Source organism: Eublepharis macularius, chromosome 7, assembly GCF_028583425.1.
Source record: "Eublepharis macularius isolate TG4126 chromosome 7, MPM_Emac_v1.0, whole genome shotgun sequence".
Lineage (NCBI taxonomy): Eukaryota > Metazoa > Chordata > Lepidosauria > Squamata > Eublepharidae > Eublepharis > Eublepharis macularius.
In genome coordinates this window covers 40,934,504-40,958,436 of record NC_072796.1, presented here as the reverse complement: position 1 = coordinate 40,958,436, position 23,933 = coordinate 40,934,504, and positions in this window count along the sequence as shown.

The window sequence follows — 23,933 nt, the reverse complement described above, 5'->3', positions numbered from 1 at the left end:
GGTGATTAATGATGAGATGAACTGGTGTAAGCTGGGAATTGTATGTGACTACCAGTGGTGTTCTGTGGTTGTTCTGTTTGGGCTTATCTTGTAGAAGGTTGTGATGGACTTCACTTTTTAAAAGTCTGGATGTGCTGTACAAACAGCTGAAGGACGGTTAATAATAAATCCCTCACAGTCCCAGAGAACTCTGAGTGACAGGCTACTCCAAGGAATCTGATTGAGTAGCATGAGCTAGAAAGAGGAAGGTCTGTTTTCAGCCCTAGTGGAGAGGAATGGAGTGTGAAGAGTTGGGAGATGGAGTCCTAACTGAAAGCAGTTTAACACTGACAGGAAAACTGGGGAAAAGTTGGCAAGGAAGTTTGGAAAGTAGGTGCAGACTCCTATTCAAGCCAAAGAATAGATCTTCTAAGGGGATAGGCTTTCCCTATCCAGTTAAACAGATAGGTAGCTCTGGAGACTGAAGAGATCCCTGGTTGGGTGTGATTGGAAACTGCTTTTTGGAGAACTTAAGATTCAGTCAAAAACTGAAGGAAAGCACTGGTGTTTGAATAGAAGGGGTTTGGAGTACTGGAAAGTGGGTACTAGCATTCTTAAACCAAAAAGAGAAAAATAATCCTAAAAGAAAGTGTATTAGAGTGTTTGGGGAAAACACAGGAACAAAAGCCTCTAAACATAGGAATCTAATTATTTGTGAAGAGCATAAGAATGAAAGTCTGTGCATGTACTGATGTTACCTCAGAGACTTTCAGCTCCTGATTTCACCTGACCTTTCCCCTCTAAAATAAATAAAATAGTCAATTACTTTTGAATTTTAAAGACATCTCTGGTGCCATTTCAGCTGTTTAAGGACTAACAGTGAAATCCTAAGATTAGATTGGAGTAACTATAGGATTTCACCATAAGAAGAGGGAAAGAGGAGGGAACATTACAGAGGTATAGTGGTTAAGAGCGCGGGACTCTAATCTGGAGAACCAGGTTTGATTTCCCACTCCTCCACTTGAAGTCAGCTGGGTGACTTTGGGTCAATCACAGCCTCTTGGAGCTCTCTCAGTCCCACCCACCTCACAGGGTGTTTTGTTGTGAGGATAATTTGCTAGATAATTTGCTCTGAGTGGGCATTAAGTTGTCCTGAAGGGCGGTATATAAATCGAACGTTGTTGATGATGATGCTTATCACACACATTTCTTTCAATCTAAATGATTCAATCGGTTGCAGGCATCCACTTCAATGCCACTAGACTAGAGCAAATGACACACAACAATCCTGCCCTGTGCAGCATGGTTTAGAAACAAAATATGCATGCTTCAGTCACAAAACACAGCCTCGAGTGTGCTTGGGCTTGTTCCAAAATAATCCAAATGCTGCTTTTTTAACAAATGGGGGTCAGTGAAGCTAAAAACTCAAACAAGGATTTGGGCATTCATGTGTTTATATACACCCACTCATTCATTTATTATTCCAAAGCTACTTTACCCAAATCGAATTACATAGCTGACAAACTGCATAGATAAGAAAAAATGCAAGCAAAATCTAAACTTGAATGACAATACTGCATGATACAGTCTATTACATATTTGGTAGTTTAAAAAAAAAACAAGTGAGGAAGGAATGGACAGGAAAGGAAAGCCTGTACCTATTCATATAAGGCACCTTAAAGTAGATTTTTAACATCAAGAAAAGTATTCTATTTCTTTGTAGCCCAAAGGGGACCAACTGGATGTATTTTTAAGCTATCAAGGCAAAGAAAAGCACATTTCAGAAACACTGCTTACTGTGTGAACACTTTGGTCAAAACAAATCTCCACGTCATAGAAATTCCCATTATGTCTGACTGGTAATGTTGTTCCAGACCATTGTTGCCCCTCCGCTTTGGCCCAATGAAGGGCCTTACCACCAAGTTGTCCACGGAGTGAAACCTTGAGGATATAGCTGCCTTGGGGAACTTTGTCTCTGATACCTCGTAAGCATTTCAGTTGGATCTGAATGGGTTGGTGAGTTTTCTCCCAGTCAACCTGAGTATTACAAGAGGAATAAAACATAGGAGTAGGACTCTTAGTTAGCAGCCAAAGTAAACACAAATATACCAAAAAGGGATTACACAATCAAATTCAGAAATGTTTTTATCCTGAGACAACTAACATTCTGCATATGGATTATAGTTAACCTTTGCTTCAGTCAAACCCTTGCTCTCAGTTTTGGTTTATTTCTAGGTTCCTGTGGGTAAAATCCTAAGCATACTTACTAGGGGGTAAATCCCACTGAATTAATGGGTTTCATTTCTAAGTCTTGTTTGCACTGCAAGTTTTTCTACAACCCTAGGCAAAAGAGAAAACAACATGTGATTTCAGATGCCTTGTTCACCTTTTTCCATCCCTTGATCTAATCCTTGAAATATATAAACAAACTAAATGCAGAAGGTATTTCAGGATTGGCCACCATCAGATAAAATGGTCCTACAGTAAAATGGTCTTAACGCAGAAGAATGAACTGCAGCTGTATTGGCTATGCATGTGGCTGGTAGCCCGGGCAATGTATGCAATCATTCAAGAAGAAAATTGGTACCAAACTGGATTGGTTACAACCATTGATGTGGCATATGGCATGGATCCACAGCATCGAATTACCTGCCTGCTGTTCAATTGCTCACCTACCCCAGCCTGCTTGCTGGGCACCAAACATGGAATAGCAGAAGGTATAGTATTGCCCATCCGTGAGACAGTGGTACCCTTCCACCTAGGGAGAAGACTGCAACAGCCCCTTCAGCTTCCCCCAGGTCCCTTAAGGGGCTGAGTCAACCAGCCAGTGCAAACTCACCCCACTGGATCTGGCTCAATGCCCCAAACCACCAATTTGCAACAGGCGTCCCAGCTGAAGCTGGCACACAGAGCAGGGCAGAGGGAGACCACCTGGCTGCCTTGCTGCATGAGCAATGGTTGGGTCCCTCCAGAGGCTGCTAGCATGCAGCCAAGCCCCATCTCTCTCTCCCACACCACACATGACCACTGGGAGCCTTGGTGAACTCCTCTCTGCTCCACTCCTGGTCAATGGCTGCCGCCCAACAGAAGCTATTTGCCTGCTGCTCAGCCTCACCTCCCTGCTGCAACAATGTCCACAGGTGAGTCAGGCAAGCAATTTTTCTTCTGCTTTAATATTTAGAAAAAGTACTGCCTTTTGATTTTTTATTCAAAACCACTTGTGGGGGACAGAATTTTTTCACTCTCTTGCTCCAATAAAGAGAGTGATTTGGGTTTCAAGATGCAGGAGAAATTGGAAGTTCTGTCTGATTTCTTGTTCTTTTTATTCCTGTGCATCTTCGTAACTTAAATTTGAATGCTGTCATATACCTTCACATTCAAATGTGTGCATTTCATATTTCAAGTGGTAACTTTTTGGAACTTGGTAAGAAACCCACTCCAGTCAAATGAGTCTAGGTGTTTCTATTTTCCAGTCAAAATAATCAACTATGCTGTCAAAAATCACAAAAATGTGATCAATATTCACAGGTCTTCAAAACTGGGACTGTTATTTTTATTTTGGTTTTGATCCCAACATAGGACAAACTACCAATAGCTTTTCTGCAAACATGAAGATTAGAAAATTAAAGAGAAACAGAAACTAGTTTGTTTGTTTGTTTACCAATATCCTGTGATCACATGAAATTACTCATGGACTGCATGTCGTTCTTCTGTGGATTCTAGAATCAAGTATACTGTCTTCCTGTATCACCTCTACAATATTTAAAATGTATTAACTCCCATCTTTTTTCCCATTTCATGGTAAAGCAGCCATTTATGAGAGGAAAATATGGCATTTTATAGTCCACAGCACATTATTTTAATATGCTTCATTTGACAAAGTATTTTGAAGTTTCATGATCTAAGTCTATAGTGACCAATAATCTCTCTTTAAAAAATCCCACCTTGAATTTATAATAGAAGAGATAGCATATTTCCATATAGATAGCTTAGGAATTAAATCAAGCAGTTAAATAAACACTTGAGGTAGTTAAACCTCTTTTGTGTTTTTTAAAACACATCATACTTAACAAACTAATCTGAATGCCAATTATTTTAATTTAAATTAGAAAAATATTAATTAACAATGAAGATTTAACATTAATATTTTGGCTTAAGAATCATATATGTATACACACACATGCATATAAGGAGGGAAAAAATTAACATTATATGAATGAATAAATAAGACAATCTTTCTGAAACCTCAAGGCAGGATTACTGAAGCAGGCAGACTGAGTTATTAAACACATTCTAAATTAAACGCCTCCATGAATTTTATACTGAAATATATTTTGATAGTTTTGCATGCCAAATGTGACATTTTGTATTTGAGATTCATCTTCTGTAGTAATTTTGGAAATGTCATACAAACAAAGATTTTGTCATTTACCAATGGAATTACTATGCATGGCCAGTTAGCCTTCTCTCTTTCTGGCTCTTCTGGTTGTTTCAAGTCAGCAAGCCATAAAAAATCTTTATCTCTCTGAAACACAGCAATTTGGAAGATAATCGAATAGTGACTGGGGGGCAAAAACGCCAGTCTGAGGAATTATACCACAATCTCTCTTGCATTTACAACCTTCCCTCAAAGCGAGTGTCAGTTGAGTAGGAAAAGGAGATAGGAGATTCATCAAATCTCAAGCTTGTCTCATTTGCATGGTGGCAGAGCTGCCTCCGCACCTCTCCTAGGAAAAGACTTTGCTTGGACAGTGCTGATGAAGGGTTTTGAAGATGCCCAAAGGAATCACAGTTAATATTTTTAAATGTTCCATTTAAGCATATAGTTGCATCTGCTAAGATGCATATGTGGAAATCTGTTAAAGTGCTAATATTTTTTTTAAAAAATGGAATGGGAGAGATTTCATACAAGGAAGGAAGCCAATATAATCTAGTCATTTTGCAATTTACATTAGGAAAAAGAGCATTCACCCCCAAAAGATTAAAAAAAAAAAAAACTCCACTCACCTTCCAACAGAGCCCCGCTGCTCTATTTGATTCATTATTCCGTTTTGCAAGGTTCCCAAACTTGGCAGCAATTCCGTTTTTGTAGGCATTTGGTGCTTTCAATGCCTGACTTTCTTCCTTGCTTCAGTGACAAAAAGAGAGTAGAGAGAGAAATGTAATAAAATGCATAAATTAAAGAACGCATTAACCCTTGAAAATGACACACATTTTAATGTGTTCCTTAAATATATATAACAACAAACGTAATGCTGCAGGAAGTATTTTGGACAGAGGACTGTTTACATTTTGAAAAGTGATAAAGGAAGAAGCAAGAATACTTACCACACAAAGTCATATTTGGCAGTCGGAACTGAGGCCAAAGCACAATGGGCCACTCTGTTTGCTCATGTTTACTAGATTATGGCCATGAGGTTTCACTCACAAAATCTAGAAGGTGAACATGGCTTGTCTGTGCTAGACCAGAAAGGCCAGGAAAACCATCCATCAGGCACCAGACATCCACAACCTAGAACCCTATGATCATACAGTAGGAACCTCATTTCTTGGTGCCATCTACTTCCACAATCATCTCTAAGGAGAGCCCATGGTCAGCCAGTGAATTGAGTAGCAGTAGCAGTAGGCGCAGGACAAAGAAAAGAAAGGGCTTCTTCACAATACACATCACCAATGCATGAGATTGCTATGGCATGTGTGCTTGACCACTAACTTACACAAACGTTAAAAAAAAATCAACAAATTGAATGGTGAGAGGTCTATTCAATAAAAACGATATGGAAGTCCATTTTGTACATTTTGAGATACAAGATGCAATCATTGACTAGGGAAATGTCATTAATTTTGAGAAGAATTAAGGATGCAGAGGAAAAGTCAATTGGCTTTTTGCAAGTAGGGAACTAAGATAAAGACTGAAGCAACAGCTTGACCAAGAATGGCTGAGAATGGACCCCTAAGGGTTTCAGATTTGTTCTCACCTAAATTCTTACAGAAAAATCTGTGTCCTCCTGAATTCAGGCAGTCTAGGAACATATGAATCTGACTCACACCATGTCTCAGCATTGCCTACCGTAACAGGCAAAGGTCTTGGGCAAAGAAAAGTCTTTCCCAGCCCCTTGCATCTGAGATCCTTCCTTGGAGATGTCAAGGATGGCATGCAAAGCGTATAATCTGAGGCATAATCTCTTCTCAAGGTCTGTAACACAAGAATGCTGCATCTTCTCATCGAGGCATGTGCACGCATGAGCAATCATTTGGAAGATTGTGGAACCTGCACATTGCTAATGAAGTCTGGCAAAAGATAAAGGCTAAAGAAGTTGCCTCAATGAGCTCCCATAGGCTGGTAAATACAAAAGAAGGAGGGTTTTGAAATCGCTACATTGAGTGTTTTTATACTAAAAAACTAGTAAGGAACTTCACTGAAAAAGATGGTACTTTGTAGATTGATCTATTTCCTTTGATTCTAAACCAATACATCTCAAACTGCGCACCAGGACACATGACAGTATGAAGGATGTGCTAGAAAACTGATTCGAGTCCAGTAGCACCTTAAAGACTAACAAGATTTTCAGGGTATAAGTTTTCACAAGTCAAAGCTCCCTCCGTATTCTAAGAAATGAGAAATATGTTACATTAAGTAATTCAAGGGCCGTGTGAACCTGAAATTACCCACTTGTCTGTTGTGTGTCTGCAAGATTTACTGGCCTAGGGTGGTCATTGTGTTTCCTCTCTGTGTCAGATGTCCTTGGATCCTTTGCAACCCCAGCCGGAAGGAAGAGACAGACACAGACTTGGAATAAAGGGCCGTTTATTAAATGACCATAAAGGTAATGCACGGTAAGAGCTAACTAAGCGGTACAGGTCAAGCCCTGGGGTCAACTCTGGACCTCCGCCTTGATCTGTCTGGGCAAGCCCCACGCCCCCGGGTGTAGGCCATCCTTTGAATGGCTGCAACCCGGGCTGCCAGGCCATGGATCCCCATTGAAGCACCTGTTACACACCCAGCCGCACGGCATGAAGGGAGGCCTTGTATTGAGGGTCCCCGCAGGTTTCTGCCAGCGTACGGTAGCCGCAACCATGCATACCGCCCTTAATGGCAGCCCTGTCCCCACTCACGGGGAAGTGCCACAGGGTGCTCACCAGCCCGCACCCTATTCCCAAAATCTCCTGCCAACTACTAACTAAACAGCACAACCCAACAATAACTCAGAACACTGCCATTAGTGCAAGGTAGGCAAAAAAAAAACCCTTCCCAAAGGCCAATCAGGGAAAAGAGGGAAAAATTCCTACCTGGCTCTGGACCCAGCAGCCGGCTATTCCTGCACTAAAAACAGGGTGAGGTGGGTGGGCCGAGCACTCAAAGAGACTGCAGCTGGGAAGAGAGGAGCCGCCTGAATCAGGCTCTTGGCTCCGCCCCCCGGCTAAGCCCAGGATGCCTGGGAAGGGAGCCTGTCTCCTTTCCTCCAGGGCGGGGCCGCAAAGGACGGCTCCCAGCTTGAGCTGCATTCTGCTGCTGCTGGGAGAGCCGCATTGTTTGCTACTGATGTTTAAACTCACAGAAGTATTGGTGGAGGGGAATCTGCCCTGAACAAACACTTCAGGATTTTGCAGCATCCCATTCTTTCCTGACCCAAAAGTTAGACAAAGTTTAACCTAATTGCTCTAAACGCAGAGAGGAGGCACTTCATATCTTGAACACCACTATCTAATTCCTGCAGCCAAATCATCCTAGCAAATCTCTTTCCCCAAGAAGAATGGTCTGTTTGAAACTTTGTACTTATTTAGTTTGCTCATGATGGAAATTATTTCACTTAATTTGGTTAGAGCTACATTGACACGGGTTCATTAGGACACCCATTTGCTTGCAATTCAATTTAAAATTAAATACACTTGGTTGTGGATTTTATTACTTTTAAACTACTGTATCTATTGCCTTTATTAGCAGCTAATACACAATTATGAAGGTAAACAGTTTTCCATTACTTCATTTGATTTCTTTTAGGGGTGTACCATTTTTCTCTCTGCTTCTTCCATGAAGTTAGAAGTTGGTGCTTGTAAACAGCAATCCATTTCACCTGTTTCCCTACTGCTGAACTCTCCTAGTCAGGCTCCAGTTTTCCCTCTTTGACCTTCCAAAGTAAGCTTTTTAGCCATATTCTTATTTTTGCTTTAATTATTTAAGTTACCTGCAGCATTCATGCTGTTTTCTCATTATGTGATAGATAACAAAAGTAGGAACCTACAAACTTACACAGTCAATCTACCTGGTTATCTTACTATGGCTAGATGAGGATGTTGACTAAATAAGCAACTTCTCTAGATTGAAAATATACTTTTCTTCTTTTATTTAATACAATGTAACTGTGCTGTAATGCCTGTTTCCCATCAGTAGGGGTCATTACAGTACTATAAGCACAGCTAACAGCTCCACAGTAGCACAGAGTGATAAAATTTCTTCATTTTTGATAGTAGGGAGGGGAAATCCTTTTTAGTTCTGTGCTTAATTTATCCAAACAAGATTTTGTTTAAATTATTAAAACAAGCTTCTGACCACAGGAAAAAAAGAGGCTAGGATAAAGCTTAAGACTTTTTAAAAAATGACTACTCCAAGTATGTCAGAAGACAGTTTCTACCATATGGTTTTCAATATAAATTATTAAAGATAGAAGAAGTAACAAACATAAAATCAAGATACCAGAAATTTAGAACAATTCATTGCACTGAAACACAATACTGCACACCTAAAATTCATCTCAAATTACATGGTGTTGTCCTATGTATGGAGTACCACAAACACAAATATCAGGGGGAAAGTAGGGAAAAAACACCATGATATACCACCTATGTTAAGGAATGTACTTAGTAAAGCCAATCCTGATCACTTAAACAAGTGTGACACATTGTCAATACATGGTTTTTTTATTATTTTATTATTTTAAAATAATTTATGCTGAATTATGAAAGCTAACAAAAATTCACCACCCTTAGTGGTGGCTGGAGTGGTGAAGTTGTAGGTCTGGAAAAAAGAACACCCTTGGCTAATTATTTGTTCTAGCAAACGTTTATCTTGCCTCTCCAGGGAACCTGGAGGTATACAAAATAAAACATAATAAAAAGAAAACATTAAAAGTTATTAATTAAAATCCAGCATTAAAAAACCAACCACAGCATAAAAACAGACAACTGAGCAGTATTAAGACTTTAGGCTAAAAGCACACTAAAAGAACCCTTATTGATGATAGAAAAACTCTGTAGAGCCTATTGCTATCTCTTCTACTCTTCCATCATTTTAAAACAGATCTTTTTAGAAGTTCTGAACCAACACTGGTTTCTTCAAAATTCAATGACAGACATCATACAAGGAACCAAAACACAACACCACTTTTCTTCTAATTTCTCCTCAATCACCTGGGAGTCTTCAGATAATCTTTGTTAGAAAGGTCAGGAGATTCTATTAATAATACATACCTCGGTGACACCTTAACAAGTTTTGTATTGAACTTTGTGTGCTGGAAAACATCCTTCTGTTTTAAATCCTACATGGAAGAAAGTTTTAAAAGTCTACACCATATACTATTTTATTATAATTATTAAATCATTATAAAATTCAAACAAAATTCAAATTATTATTACTTTATATATATATATATATATACACAGTTTTCTTACAAATTGTCTAAGTTTGAGGTGGCAGAATGGAGTGTACCACTTCAGACTGAGTGGGGGAAAGCCACATTTTTAAAGCTTCCCCATGTAAAAATCTGTAGCAAATTAAAATAGCACATCCGGGGGGGGGGGAGTTCTAGCCTAGACTTTCTGTACTAGCTTTCCATTTACACCTTCCATATGTTATTATTAACATAAGAGTGTTATTATTAACACAGAGAAACTGAAAAATGTAATTTCTACTCTGCTGTCTGAAGTGGTACACTCTATTCCACCATCTCAGCACACTGCCACTTGACTACAACCACAGGCTGAAAACTAGAAGGTATTGAATACATATAGAATTTTTAACTTGGTTGCAGTTCAAAAATGCTGTTTACTTACTTATTTTTAAGTGTACATTCTGCATTTTCTTTTTCTTTGAAGCTGGTTTACAAAAACACATCCAATATAAAGCAACAAAAAATTATGAACAACAAATCAAATATCATTATAAAACTGCAGAAGTCCCCCTATATGTATTCTAAGGGTGCTCAACATATGTCCAGAGGGAGTAAGTCCCATGCCACATACCCTATCATGCCGGATTGCCAGGTATTCAGCTATGATGGGAGACTTCCTGCCCCTCGCTGGCTCGTCCTGCTACCGCTGAGCTGGGTAGCAGGATAAAAATAGGGGAATGGAGCGGGGGGGGGATCATAAACATCCTGTTATGATGACAATTTCCAGTGCAACTGGAAGTGATGTCACTGTGTCACCAGCAATGCTGCAGTACAGGGTTCCCAGTTCCCTGGTGGGGGCAGGGTATCCTCCACTCCCATCCTCTGCTCCCCACTGCCTCTCACTTGGCCAGAGTGAGAGATCAAATGTGGGGAATGGGCTGGAAGCTCTGGAGCAGTCTCCAGTGCGCTCCAGAGCCTTTGCTCCAGGAATGACATCATTCCCAGTGCAATAACGAAAGAAAGGCCCCTGCTTGGGGGTATTTTGCTTAAAATCGGCCAATGCAAGTCGGAATGTAATTAGTATTTTTTATGGAAGCCAAAGATGCAAACAAGTTGGCCTCTAAAATAGCCTGCTTGTCTGACAGGGATACTTCAAGACGTTGCTTTCCCCAGAGCTGAGAGTCACAGAAAAACAGGAAGTACTTCATGAAGTGTGTGAGTGTGTGTTATGTGCCATCATCACATCCAACCTATGGCGACCTTATGAAGGAAAGACTTCCAAAATGTCCTATCATTAACAGACTTACTCAGATCCTACAAACTGGATGATATGGCTTCTTTTATTGAGTCAAGCCATCTTGTTTAGGTCTTCCTCTTTTCCTACTGCCTTCTACTTTTCCTAGCATTATTTTACATATTACAGTATCTTGGCTCTTTTCGGTGTACCAAGTGTATGAAGTACCCTTTTGTGAAGGGTATTTCTCAAAAGCAGAGCCTGTTATTATGTGGGGTTTGGAATAGTTGTTTCAGGTTTTGCATATTTGCTGATCTCCTTGTGTCAACCTGTTATTGTTTTATATTCTAGAAAGCACAATACTCTTTTTGATGACATATATCAAACATAGAAATCAGTGAGATAAACACATATATATAAAACAATACACAAACTCACTGTTCAGTAAGATAAGCAGAACACAAATATTTAATTAATTAGTTAATTTGTTATGGTCATAGATCAGCCAAAATATAAATAAATATAAACCAATTGTCTGGCCTGAGGGAAAAGAGTGTGAGAAAAACAACTCTGACGTGCATTTAAGTAGTTAAATAGCTGAGGTGATATCAGGATAATAACAACAACAACAACATTTGACTTATATACCACTTTTCAGGACAACTTAATGCTACACTCAGAGTGGTTTACAAAAAGTGTGTTATTGTTATCATCACAACAATTGCTCTGTGAGGTGGGTGGGAGAGCTCAAAGAGCTGTGACTGACCCAAGGTCACTCAGCTGGCTTCAAGCAGAGGACTGGCGAATCAAACTCAGCTCTCCAGATTAGAGTCCTGCCACTCTTACACCAAACTGGCTCTTGGAGTCAGCATCAAGATATAGAGAAGGGACCATATTTTTGAATGCTTCCTACATTTTACAGCTTTCATTCATAAAGAAATAATTGCAACAATGCTGTTGTTTTAGGATGGTTTGGGATATTACAACAGAAACACAGAGTACATTCCCCGGAGACCGCTTCGATCAGCGGATAAATGTTTACTGGTGGTCCCCAGCCCTAAGGAAGCCCGCTTCGGTTCAACCAGGGCCAGGGCCTTTTCAGTCCTGGCCCCAGCCTGGTGGAACGCTCTGTCAATGGAGACTGGGGCCAGTGGGACATATTATCATTCCGCCAGGCCTGTAAGACAGAGCTGTTCCACTAGGCGTTTGGTGGTTGAAGGGGGCGGTGCCATGTCGGCCTCCCACCTTCAGGTTGGGGGGGGGGTTCTCCCCACCATTGCACTTGGTTAATTTATTTCATTATTGTTTTGTATATTGATTTTAGTGTTGTTTTCTTGTTTTTGTTGATTTTAAACTGTTCACTGCCCAGAGCCCCTGGGGATGGGCGGTATATAAATTGAAATATAAATAAATAAATAAATAAATAAATAAATAAATAAATAAATAAATAAATAAATAATACAGAATCTTTTTCTGGCTGAAAAAAATCTGAAATCCCTCTCCCTCCATTCACTATGAAATAAAGTACAGTGGGATGTACACCTTACTGTCTAATTATCTGAATTCGAAGGAGTTTGGGAAGGAACATAGTCCAGGGAAAAGAAAGGCCCTAGTCTCAACATTTCTAATCTCCTTTACTATTAATAGCAGAAAGCGCGAGCGCCCGACTCACCGGGCGCTCGGTTTGCTGCCGCTGGGGTGGGGGGGGTGGGGCGGGGGGCCGCGGCCGCGGGAATCGGCTTGCCCAGCGTCCATTGGGGCAAGCCGTCGGCCAATCAGTTTAAACCCCGGCCGGCCAATCGCGGCGGCCGGGGGGCGGGGCCGGGCTTGCTGCCGGACCTCGGGGAAGCAGTCTTCCCTCTGGTCCGGCGGTTTTCTATTTAAACGGTCCTCGCCCGGCCCCTGCCGCACTCCGTTCCTGGCTGCGAAGGAAGAGCAGCGAAGACGCGGAACGGCAGCAGCAGACGGAGACGAAGGTCGAGCGGCTGGAGCTGAGCCCCTCACCGACGCCTGTCTCCGTGGCCGAACGGCTCCCTGCCCTCGGTTTCGCCCAGAGGCAGGTGGGAGCGCTGTGTCCAGAGGCCCTTGGGTTTAGCTGAGCCCCGGGCCCGGCACAGTGAAGACAGCGGGAAGGCAGCAGTCGCCGGGGGAGCAGATGGCGCCGTCGAAGAAGGCTGGGGGAGCGGGACCAAAGGCTCGGGGGAGGGGTGGCAGTAAGGCAGCCGCCCCCCCCCAAGCTGGCAACAGGACTGGGGCAGCCCCCTCCGGAGCCAAGGGAAAGGGGGGCCCTCAGCAGAGGACCCCTAGGGACAGGGTGCCAAGCAGGGGGAAGGGTAAACTGGCTACGGGTCCTCAGCGGCGGCCAGCGTCACGTGGTCCACGCTCTCCTTCGGGGCTACCCCAGGCTTCCGCCGGGGCAGGGAGGAAAGGGCAAGCCAGAAAGGGCCAGCCCAGAACCCCTTCCCAGGCGGGGACCAGGAAGAAGGGGGGGCCCTCTGAAGGCACGGAGGCACCCCCCAGCTCCCTTCTCGGCATCAGCCGGGCGCTGGAGCTGCTCACTGCCCGGGTAGAGAGCCTGGGGAACTCCAGGCCCGGGGGGGAATGGGCCCCCCCAGAGCCTGGCGAGGTCCCAGAGAAGACAGGCAACCGGGGGAGGAAGAGCAGTTCAGCGAGGGGGCGCCGGGCCGAGAGGGATACAAGCGACAGTTCTGGGAGTTCCAGTCCAGAGCGGCAGCCGGTCGCCAAGAAGAGGAAGGCCACTCGGAAGAAGGGCCGAAGGCACAGGCGGCAGGAGGACTCAGACAGCGGGGGATCCTCAGGTGAGTCCTCCTCAGAGGAGGAGAGCCAGGAGGAAGAGTATTGGGGGGTGGCCGCGTCCGCCCCTGGGCTCCCCCACTGGGCCATGCGGCGGCGGGGGCTAGATCAGGGGAAGGGCGACCCACGGGGCGTGTGGGGTGCAGACCCAGGCGATGACCCCCCCCCTCGCAGATCCTTTACGGACGATGAGGACCCCCCGGGAATCCACCTCGCCCGCAGGGTGCGCGAGAGGATTTTAAACGGCTATTATGTGGACGTCTTCTCCCTCCTCCGGCCGGAGGCGGAGGATGGGAGATGCGCCCCCTCCTCCACGCTGGGAAAAAAGCGGGCCAGGAGAGAGGTTGCCGAGCGCAATTTTAATAATTGGCTCGAGGGGTTCACGGTTTATATGGGGGTCATCCAGGTAGCCTATCCAGAAAGGGGGTGGCACCTCTCCAACCACCTGGGCAACGTCCTGCGAGCCCGGGCCTTGGCGGGGGAGGCGGCGGCAATGGATTACGATGAGGCCTTCCGGAAGAGGGCCTCGCATAATCCTAGATCTAGATGGGATCTCATCAGCCAAAAGCTATGGCTGTGGCTGGTGGGCCCACAAATGAGGGCGAAAGGGGAGGCCCCACGCGGCCGCTGGGTGGGCCGGCGGGAGAAGCCCCGGGGGGTCTGTTGGGAGTTCAACCAGGGCAGGTGCCAGCGGTCAAAGTGCCGCTATGAGCACAACTGCGAGTCCTGCGGGGCCCCACATTCTCGCCTTTCATGCCCACGCGGGTCTGTGCCTTCCGCCCCCTTTCGGGGGGGCCGGTCCTCCAACAGCGGTGCCCACAGGGACGGGGGGCCTAGCACCACCGCCGCTCAGCCGGCCAGTGGCAGTAAATAGCTCGGGCTGCTGGGATCTGGGCTTGGCTCACACCCCGGTGCGCGTACAGGCCCTGCGCCCTCTGCTGGCGCGCTACCCTAACAAACTAGCGGCTTCCTTTTTAATGGAGGGCTTCTTGAAGGGCTTCCGAATCCCGTTCACTGGCCCCCGCGTAGCCACCACCTCAGGCAACCTTAAATCCGCCAGGGAGCTGCCAGACGTGGTCGCAGCCAAGATAGCCAAGGAGGTGGCAGCCGGCCGGGTCTCCGGCCCCTTCTCCTCCCCCCCCTTACCAAACCTGAGGGTCTCCCCATTGGGGGTGGTCCCCAAGAAGGCCCCCGGGGAATACAGGCTGATCCACCATCTTTCATACCCACGGGGCTCTTCCGTCAATGACTGCATCCCCCAAGAGCTATGCTCTGTAAAGTATGCCTCCTTCGACCACGCGGTTCGCCTGGTGCGGTCGTGCGGCCCGGGGGCTCTCATGGCCAAGTGCGACGTGGAATCCGCCTTCCGGCTGTTGCCCGTTCACCCCCTCGACTTTTGCCTGCTAGGTTTTAGGTTCAGGGAGGGATGGTACGTGGACAGGGCCATGCCCATGGGGTGCTCCTTTGCCTGCGCGGCATTTGAGGCCTTCAGTACCTTTATTGAGTGGGCCGCCAAGGGCCGGATGGGGTCCCCTCACATTACGCATTATTTGGATGATTTTTTGATCATGGCGCCCCCTGGTGGTGACACTTGTGCTGTTCGTCTCCACATTTTTCAGTCCTTGGCCAAGGAACTGGGGGTCCCCCTTGCCCAGGAAAAGACTGAGGGCCCGGCCTCCCGCATCACCTACCTGGGTATTGAGCTAGACTCGGTGGCCGGGCTCTCCCGCCTCCCGCCAGAGAAATTGAGTCGGCTGCGCGACCTCCTCATGGCCAACCTGGCACGGGAAAAATGCACATTGCGGGAGCTCCAGTCCATTATTGGGCACCTCAACTTCGCCTGCAGGGTGGTCTCCCCGGGGCGGGCCTTCTGTGCCCGCCTCTCCAGGGCCTGCAGGGGGGCCTCTGCGCCTCACCATCACATCAGGCTCTCTAAGGGGATTAAGGAGGACCTCAGGGTCTGGCTGGACTTCCTCTCCGGTTACAACGGGGTGTCCATGTGGCAGGGCTCTCTAGACCTGGGGGCCGCCCTGCAGGTCAGGTCGGATGCGTCCGGCAGCTTGGGGTTCGGGGTCTACCTTAATGGGAGGTGGTGCGCAGAGCGCTGGCCCCCCTCGTGGGCCAGCTCCGGGATCCTCAGGGACCTTACATTCCTGGAGCTGTTCCCCATCATGGTTGCCGTGACGGTGTGGCGGGAGCAGCTCAGGGATAAGAGGGTCCTGTTTTGGTGCGACAACCAGGCCTCTGTGCGGGTGATTAACAAGCAGTCCTCTCGCTCTGAGCGGGTCATGCGTCTCGTTCGCCACTTTGTGCTGTGCTGCCTTGCTGCTAACATCTCCTTCTCAGCCCGTCATGTAGCAGGCCTGGATAACGGCATCGCAGACGCACTATCTCGCTTCCAGATGGAGAGGTTCTTCACGCTGGCTCCCGAGGCACGCCGCACACCCGACCCATTCCCGGCAGAGCTGTGGCTGATTGGCGGGACACCGTGATGCAAGGAATACTCAGCTCGGTGGCGCCGTCGACCCTGCGATCATACACCAAGGCGGTGGCACGCTTCTTGGCCTTCGCTGAGGGACTGGAGGGGCCACCCCCCTGGCCAGCATCTCAGGCGATGGTGTTGCAATACCTGGCCCACTTGCATGGGCAGGGCCTCGCGGCAGGGACCATGCGCAGAGTCCTGGCCGCTATTTCCTTCTTCAGCAAGGCGGGGGGCTTCCCTGATCCCTGCGACTGTTTTGAGGCTCGCAGAGCCGTGGACGGGTGGGGTCGGGCCGCCCCGCATGTTCCCGACCAGCGGAGGCCCATCACCTTGCCCATCCTGCGGGCCATACTCCGGGAGGTTCCTGGTATTTGCTGGTCCTCATACGAGGCGCAGCTTCTTCACACGACCTTTGTTTTGGCCTTTTTCGGGGCATTCCGGGTGGGGGAGTTGGTGGCCGGGTCCTGCCGGGACCCCTCGGGCAGGGCCTTGGCCCTGGGGGATGTTGCCCTCGCTAGACACAAGGTGGCCATTACCATACGCCGCTCCAAAACTGACCAGCAGGGCCGAGGGGTCGCGGTCCTCCTACGATCCTCGCGGGAGAGGGCCATTTGCCCGGTTCTGGCAATTCGGTCCTTCTTGGCGGTACGGCCCCATTCCTCCGGCCCCTTCCTCATTCACAGAGACGGGTCCCCCCTCACACGGTACCAGTTCGCGGCCCTCCTGCGGGCGTGCCTGCAGGCAGCCGGGTTCCCACCCAAGGAGTTTGCGACCCACTCCTTCCGCATAGGCGCAGCCACAGTGGCCTCAGCCCTTGGTCTTCCCCCCGCCGCCATCCAGCGCCTCGGCCGGTGGCGGTCCAATGCCTTTCGTTCCTACATCCGCCCGGCCCGGGCTATCAGGTGCTAATGTTTTCTGTGCTCCCATGTTTCCAGGTCAGCGGAGGACAGCGTGGATTTGCGGCCACAGCATCGTGCACTGGGCCGGGAAGTACGCGGCATCATCTGGATGGGGAAGACACCTCGGGCTGGACGACCGCGTCAAGATCCACTGGCTTGGCGTCCGGGGCATGACATGGGACGCGCTCGTCCCCACCGTGGTCCATCAGGCTCGGCGGCAGGGCCCACCCGACGCACTTGTTATTCAGCTGGGAGAGAACGACCTGGGCAGGCGTGAAGGCCCGGACCTTAGGCGTGCCATGTGCAGTGACCTGGACTATCTGCGGGGCTTATTCCCTGGGACCTTTTTTCTGTGGTCGGACTTGCTCCAGAGGCGCTGTTGGCGTTTCGCGCGCCAGCCAGACAAGGTCGACGGCATCCGGCAAAGGCTGGCACGCGCCATGGGGCAGTACATCACGGCGGCCGGCGGCCTGCTCATCATGCACCCTGACATCTCCTTTCGCGTGGAAGCGTTGTTCTGCCAGGACGGGGTCCATTTGTCCAGCTGGGGGCAGGACATTTGGCTGCAGGGCCTGCGGGACGGCCTGCTGGAGTGGCTTCAGCGGTAGGAGCGTTGGCGGGAGCCCCCCCCCCGGGGGGGGCTCTGGTGGCGGTTGGTCATTGGATCGGATCTCTTTTGGGGGGAATCAGGGCCTCTGCCCTGGTTCCCGGCAAGGGGATTCCCATAAGGAATCTTGGGAGTGAGTTACGGAGGTGCATGCCCAGCTCGGGGGCTGCCAGGGCGTACTCACTACCAGGTGGCAGGGGAATCATGCAGGGGTGTACACCCATGTGATTCCCCCCCCAAATGCCACTCCTGGGTTCCCCCCTTCAGCACGGGTCTGAAGGGGGAGGGGCCATCGGCTGGCAGGCGGGCCAGCCGATGCACTGGGATCCGATCCACATGACTGCCAATGCTTCCTACCTGCTGTTGTTTTAATAAAGTTTGAGCCGAATTTTTTCCCAGTCACGTGTGTGGTCTCTGTTTGTTGCCGCGCCCCCCCCCCCCCCCCGGCCTCCTCATCCCTTCAGCACTAGGCTGCAAGCGCGAGCGCCCGACTCACCGGGCGCTCGGTTTGCTGCCGCTGGGGTGGGGGGGTGGGGCGGGGGGCCGCGGCCGCGGGAATCGGCTTGCCCAGCGTCCATTGGGGCAAGCCGTCGGCCAATCAGTTTAAACCCCGGCCGGCCAATCGCGGCGGCCGGGGGGCGGGGCCGGGCTTGCTGCCGGACCTCGGGGAAGCAGTCTTCCCTCTGGTCCGGCGGTTTTCTATTTAAACGGTCCTCGCCCGGCCCCTGCCGCACTCCGTTCCTGGCTGCGAAATCCCACCCTCCGCTCCCTCTTATTTGGCTTGCGTTGCTCCTTTGTCATTACTTCTTCTTGGCGGTTGGTCATTGGATCGGATCTCTTTTGGGGGGAATCAGGGCCTCTGCCCTGGTTCCCGGCAAGGGGATTCCCATAAGGAATCTTGGGAGTGAGTTACGGAGGTGCATGCCCAGCTCGGGGGCTGCCAGGGCGTACTCACTACCAGGTGGCAGGGGAATCATGCAGGGGTGTACACCCATGTGATTCCCCCCCCAAATGCCACTCCTGGGTTCCCCCCTTCAGCACGGGTCTGAAGGGGGAGGGGCCATCGGCTGGCAGGCGGGCCAGCCGATGCACTGGGATCCGATCCACATGACTGCCAATGCTTCCTACCTGCTGTTGTTTTAATAAAGTTTGAGCCGAATTTTTTCCCAGTCACGTGTGTGGTCTCTGTTTGTTGCCGCGCCCCCCCCCCCCGGCCTCCTCATCCCTTCAGCACTAGGCTGCAAACCATGAATTCTGCCACTAGCTTATTTTTAGATTTCTGTATCTTTCTCTCTTTTTTTTTACTCCAGGTAGAGGTATGTCCAAATGGAGAAGGAGATAACAGGCTGACAAATGGGGCAGGAGGCAGAAGAAACCCCCAAGGTATTGTGTAAGTAATGTAGTACCTTTGAGTCCCTACCTGAAGGCAAGTGACATATCAATTAAGACTACCATAAAAAGGTAAAAACCCAATTAAATAATTATCCCTTCCACTTGTGACTATTAAGAGCTAATTAAACTGTATATGTTCTATTACATGTGGATTCGAATTCTCCCTTGCCAGTTAAGGTAAGGTATTCAGTGGTTCCAGATGTGACTTAATAAACACAGAAATGCATATTGTGTGGGGGCCATGGCAATGGTACTCATGGGGGCTAGTACAAAAAGGTAGCTTTTGCTGACAGCTCCAATTCAAAGACAGTTATATTTCATCCCATAAAAACAGACAATCATCTGAATTTTGTTCATACTCAGGTTTGTGCACACTGATGATTAGATTTCATAAGAATATCACAGCTGCAAATGACTGTTCCTTAGTTAGAGAAATCCTCGTTAATAGTCCAGAATGATTGATTCATAATTGGTCTACGGGTTAGGCAGAAGAAGGTTTCCTAAAAGACAGAGCATTTGTGTGAGGTGACATGCTCCCATCTGAAGAGAGGGGGAAGGGCAGTGATGAATGTGTCTATGTGAAGAAACACCAGTTAGTAGCTTAGAAAGTGTGGGAAATGGATTTAATGAAAGAGATTTTATGTACCTTTATGTGCCTTCTATCTCTTATGCACTTTTACTATTCTCAGGAGCTAATGTAGTATTTGTAACGCAACTTGCAAGAAAATGAGACTTGAAACAAAAGTCCAAAGCAGAATGTATGTTATACAGGTGAATCACTGTGAGAAGTAAGATCAAAGTACTGTGAAGCTTGCTACCCTGGTAGATTGCGCTTAATAAGCACCTGCTTGTTTCTTGACACCTGTTCCTTACTTGATACAGAAACCCCTTTGTGAAACTGCCTATGCAAAATGTTGCAGTGAAAGCTGACTAGATTAGCAGAACCTTTCAAGGCTGAGAGAAAACCACAAAACAGAGGAAGGAGGTACTGAATGTAACTTTAAGCACATTCCTAGGGAAGGGAGAGTGCTTCTCTCCCACGGAACCCAGAGAAATATTCTTCTTTTGAAACCCACAAGGTTGCAAAAAGCGACAGTGGGGTGCCTCTGCTAAATGTTACATGGACCAAAGGAATGGGCATGAATGAAAAGCCTATGAAAGAGATGTGTGGGAAAGGAAAGAAGATGTTCCTTCCAGAGATAGAACTAAGGATAGATAAGATAAGAGATATTGTAACTGTGCTGTTGACGTAAGATGTTTCTTCCAATGAGAATACCCTTAGACACTTGTATCATGAGAGGTGGTCGCCCACTTGAGCCAATGGGGGCCACTGTATTTTCTGAGCCAATAGAATAACAAATATTATAATTAACCAAACTGTATTAATTGCTTTGTACTGCTATTGTAGCTTTGATGAGCATTGGGCACAAGGGGACCTTTCACTCTTTGTGTAACCATCGTTCCTCCATTGTTTAATAAACAGTTATAGATTGCTTCATCCACAGGACTCCACATCTGTCTCTTATGCTAAAGGGACATTCGGAACACCAGTTGTGTCCAACAAACCTGATGAAGAAGAGAGCAAAAGAGAGTTGTGAATCAGCAGAAGATGATGCTGATTGAGATGAAAAAACCTGATCTCATCAGGGATCTGATATGGGGAAGTGAACCTTCTATATGGTGCTATGCTTCTGTTTAAATGCTGTACTTTCACAATTGCTACCAATGTTTTTTTTAATCCAAAAAAACAATGTTTTTTAATGTTTTTGTATCTATGTACTTATGATGTAAATCTGCTCTGAGCCCACTTGTGGGGAGAGTGGACTATAAATTAAATAAATAAATAGTGGGGTACTGGATCTGCTACAATGAGTGCCTCTTTGTTCCACTTATTATACTCTACTTCTATATTTTTAAGCAAAGCAACTATTGCAAAAATGCTATATATTCCCATTATTCATTTGCCCAATGGAATAAAAAAAAAATGGATACCACTAGAGATGGGCACGAACAGATAAAAACCTGAACATGATGTTTGTAGTTTGTTGCCATCCACGAATAGGGACTCACGAACAACCACGAACATGGCCCTGTTCACGAACATGTTCGTGGTTGCCTGTTCATGGGGGCCAGCAGGCTCTCCTCCAGCCATCATCCAAGTCAAGATCCCTACTGCACCACTCCCAGAAACCTTACCTGAGCAGGCAGCAGGAAAGGCACCAATAATAAATAATAGCTTGGTCCAGAGCCTGGCAGCAGCCCTGGAACTGAAGGAGTAGATACCTATTCCACCACACACAAAGAAAATTCAAGCTCCAAGGCACTTTATCAAAATGCCAACAACAACTCTCTCTCTCCCTCTCCACTGTCTGCAAAGTCAGACCTGGGAGCCCCCCTCCCCCCTGCTCTTTGCTCCCTTGTTGTAACAAATTTGGAGCTCCACACTTGAAAGGAAGACCTGCCTATCAAGCTAAATTGGGCTTAGATTGGGGTTTCCAGGGCAACAGCAGGAGTTCAGACAGAGTTCAGACAATCCCTGCCAAGGGAATTGATTGCAGGTGCCAGACTGTCTGGCTTGACGAACAGCAACGAATGAGGCTTGCAATGACCACCTGTTCATTTAGAATGGGGCCTCATGAACAGCTTGTTCGCGAACAGCAGATTGGGCTGTTTGTGGCTTTTTTTGGTTCGGAATGCTGTTCGTGCCCATCTCTAGATACCACTGCTCCTAGAACTTCTCCCCTCACAGGAAATGCAATGAATAATACAAAATGATGTGACAGAAGTTAATAAAAGTAGACTAAAGAGCATTTATCTTTATTCTCCCCCCGACTAATACAGATAAAGTTTGTAGACAATTTGAAGACAATTTGGGGTAAGACATTTCTTTTTGAAGTTCATCTCTGACTGAAAGATTCCAATCTATTTCAGCTTCTCCAACCCTCCAATTACCCTCAATTTTCCCTTGATTCTCTCATATAAAGTATCAATAATATTTATTTATTTTATTCAATTTTAGTCTGCCCTCCCCACAAATGGGCTCAAAGCAGTTTACATCAAAAATAAATACAATTTATAATCACAATAAAATTAAACAATCACAATGCACATAAAATATACAGTCTGCCAACCCCAAGATGGCAGGTCCTCAACCTTAACATGCACCTCTGTTTACAGTAAATGGGAAGGGAAGGGAGCAACATTTGAGTCGGACTGATTCATATGGGGGAACAAGATGATAACACAGCCCCCTCCCAACAGGAGACTTGGAGGGAGGCTCGCCAGATAGCACAGAATGGCTTCAACTATATGCCTGGCAGAACATTTCTGCCTTACAAGTCTGCCGAAAAGATCTTGGCAGGCGCAAGTGTCCACAGACAGAGAATTCTACCAGGTTGGAGCCAGGACTGAAAAGACCCTGGTTCTGGTTGAGGCCAATTGAGCCTCCCTGGGGCCAGGGACCACCAGCAATTGTTTGTCAGCAGAGCTAAGTGCTCTCCGGGGTATGTAAGGCAAGAGGCGGTCCCACTGGTATGCTGTTCCCAGTCCCCTCAGGGCTTTATAGGTCAAAACTGTTCCACACAATCTGTGGTTCAAATGTCCCTCAGCCAATCATAAGAAGAGACAGACACAGAGTCTTGTGAATGAAGCAAGTCTACTACGTTTATTAAACATGGAGGAACAAAGGTTACACAGAGAGTAAAGGGTTCCCTTGTGTCCAACGCTCATCAAAGCTACAATAGCTGTGCAAAGCATTTTATACCTTTTGATTAATTAATATTTGTTATTCTATTGGCTTAGATACTACTGTAGTCCCCATTGGCTCAAGTGGGCTACCACCTCTAATGATACAATAGTCCAGGGATATTCTTATTGGAAGAAATAACTTTGGTCAACATCATAATTACAATATTTCCCAATTGCCATTGCTTATCTTATCAGCACTTGTTTTATCTTTAGAAGGAACATCTCTCTTCCTTTCCCACACATCTCATTCATAGGCTTTTCATTTTGCCCACTTCAGTCAAACTCTATCAAAAGCTGCCGAGAGATCTAGTAACACCAACAACACCAACCCACCTTAATCCCGGTATCTGCGAAGATCATCCCTGAGGGTGACCTGCACCATCTCTGTCCTGTGGCCTGGATGGAAGCTGGACTGAAATGGGTCCAGGACAGAGGAATCCAGGAAAACCTACAGCTGTTCCACCACACTAGTATCACTAGTGTTAGGTTTTTATTATGTAGTATATTTGACCGGAGCCACCCGAAGCTGCCCCAAATTTGGCCCTGACCCCAACCCAGCCCCAGCCGGGGTTGGGGCAGAACAGGGCTGCGTGGCATTCCCCCACCCCGACCCCCTTACCAGCAGCAGGGCTGGTGAGACAGACACAGCCGGGAGCTCCAAAGGCACCAGCAAGGCCCGCGGAATAGCTGAGCTGTGCAATGGTGGCTCAACTGAGGCTCCTGGTTGTGCGCCAGCACCCAGAAAACACCACCAAACAGCTGAGCTTGAGCCAGCAAGCCACCCTGCAGCCGCCACAAGCCTCGGGCCAGTCCTCGGTGCCACGGCAGCAGCAGGGGCAAGCCAGGGTGAAGGAGCCCCAGGTGGCTGCCATTAGCCCCAACCCAGAGGCCCGGCCAAGGGAGACACCCAGGGCAGGCCAGGCTTGGGTGGGGAGTATGGTGGGAATACTGACCAGGGAGGTGGAGCTCAGGGGCGTGGAGAGCGGGAGCCTCTCTGGGTCACACCTCAGGAGAGAGGAAGGGCACAGGACTAACCTGGCAGGAGCAGGGCCAATCATGGAAAGGGAGCACTGGAGGAAGGAGGGGCAACACAGGAAAAGGGCTGGTGCAGAGGTAGATTGGTTGCCCTGGGGCAGGCAAGAAGGGAGCCATAAAGGAGAGGTCTCCCAGG